Here is a 2,484-nt window from a genome sequence, read left to right as displayed (position 1 = left end):
CCATCAAATATCCTTTTTCTAGTTAAAATTGTATTTAGTGTTAGGTAGGGTGCAATAAATTATTTCCTATTCAACTTGATAATTATATACCAACCAACCTTCTTTATAGACCTCATGACATTTCTCAATTCACAATACAATAACAATGATTGAATTCCTTTCTTGATTGATCTCACTAACCTTATTACCTTTCATATTTACATGAGTTCCTAATGCATCTTTCCTCATGCTGATTTGGATATTGTTCAAAGATTATAAGGACCTGGTCAAAAATCTAACAATTCAAATTTAGTTCCCATACACAGTTGTAGATTCACCTAATCTAGAGGATGAGGTTTCACTATCTAATCTAGTTGTAGTTTGACTATCTCCACTCTTCCTTACCCATTTTTTGTTCATCTGATTCCTTATGTGATCAATAAAGACCTTTCTCTTTCCTTTGGTATATTCCTCATTAGGTGTTGATATTTGATACCTATAGTTATTTCTTAGGTGACCAACCTAGTGATAATGGAAATATGTTGTGCCCAAGTGCATCCAAGTTCTAGATCTACCTTTCATGTGCATCCTTATATAACTTGTTGGAATGTGACCATATCTTCCACATACTATACATGTCTTCTATGTATTTCAATCCCAATTAACAATACTTCCTTGTTTTCTTGGTTTCCAATTTTTGTTTCTTTATGATCTATAATCTCATGGCTAATGTGCATACTTAGTTTAAGTGTAAAATAAATTTCAAACTTATACTACTTAGGAATCTTATTAGACTTATTGTAGTTATGACAATAAGTTCATCAATTTTAGAAGTAAAATTAGTCTTACTGACCTTTCTCCAACATGCATTGATTGTGTGACCCATTTTTCCATAGTGGTAGCTTGTTGGCTTCTTATGTTTTGGATTGGCATAGAAATTCTTTCAAGTTTTTCTTATTTTTATATCTCTCCTTGTTCGATTGTATACTACTCAATATAACCTAGTCCAATAGTATCTCTCAATCTTCACTGGCTTCTTAATTTTTCATCCAACTTCCTTATACTTTCTTCATCTCTTAATCCTTCCATTTTTTTCCTTCTCAATCTTTAGCTCATTTCTAATTTTCTCATTTTCTAACCTCACTCCTTCAATCTCTTCCATCTTTTTGCCAATATTAATGTTAGCATGAAGTAGTTATTTTACCATGTTAAAGGTATTTTGTGTTAACCTTTGTATTTTAGCATCTTTCTCATCCAATATAATATCATGTGCCCTTTAGCTTATTTTCATTCTATTATCATCCTTAGATTTTCTTTTTTGTTCCAATAGTTCATACATTCTCACTAAGTGAGCTTCTTGTTCTTTCTTCATTGATTTTACCTTCTTGACTACGGTTTGGTTGTTTTCTATCAAATTTGATATAACAACTTTAGATTCATCAAACATGCTCCCATCCGATTGTGTTTCAAATTCTTCTTCTTGATATTGTGTGCCATTTTGTTGATGTGTCAATTGATTCCTTTTTATTAAGGATTGCTTCATCTTCTCTTTCATTTCACCAATATGACCTAGAGAAATCCTTAAATATCCCAATCTCTAATTCTCAACCATCATATCAATGTTATATATTTCCATCTCTTTAACAAGAGATCTAGCTTCGATAATAATTGTTTGGAAAGTTTTGGAAAAGTAAGGTGTTGAGGGGGGGTGAATCAATTTGCCTTAAACTTTTAACCCTCAAACAATTTCAACCTTTGAACATTGTATCTTTCTTTGCATGAATATACTTAATAATTGAATATTGAAATGAAATCAATCAAATCAAATTATTATATAATAGTAAACACATCACACACATCCATAATAGATTTGAAACAATAATTTTGTCATGCAAAAGCTCTTAGTTAGAGGGAAAACTATGATGGGGATGAGACAAACAAATCCTTCACTACTATACTAAGAAAGGTTTCTTTGTTAGAGCATATACAATTATGTTACTTTTGGTGACTTTCACTATTAATATTAATACATAAGATCTATTAAATTCTCCCTTGTGAAAGGATTTTACAAGACTCTTAAACTGTGTACTTTTTTAGGAGATTTACAATTAAGGCTTGTTAATACCTACCCACTAAATGGGATTTTATGGATAGCAATAATGAAAGAGTTTTCCTTTTATAAAGCTTTGCATCCTAGTAGCTTCCAATCTTGAAATTTCAAAGGAACTATTCATTGAACATGAACTTGTGGTCATCCTACACCTAGGCAATATGGTATGAATGTGGGTGCTTCTTTCTCTTGAGCTTTAACTTCATGACCATGTTATATGACACCACATTGTCATTTCATCCACCATCAATGATCATATCACAACACTTATCTTCACACTTTCACCTTTCATACAACAAGATCCTCCTTTAATTAGGCTCATTCTTATAACTTAGTAGGACTCTTTTGTTAACTGGGACTTCTCTTTCAACATCTTTAGAGTGTGCTGATCTAAC

The sequence above is a fragment of the Cupressus sempervirens genome, chromosome 6 (assembly GCF_028749045.1).
Source record: "Cupressus sempervirens isolate cs-2001-9-10 chromosome 6, ASM2874904v1, whole genome shotgun sequence".
Taxonomy (NCBI): domain Eukaryota; kingdom Viridiplantae; phylum Streptophyta; class Pinopsida; order Cupressales; family Cupressaceae; genus Cupressus; species Cupressus sempervirens.
Note: the sequence above shows the minus strand (reverse complement) of the source record.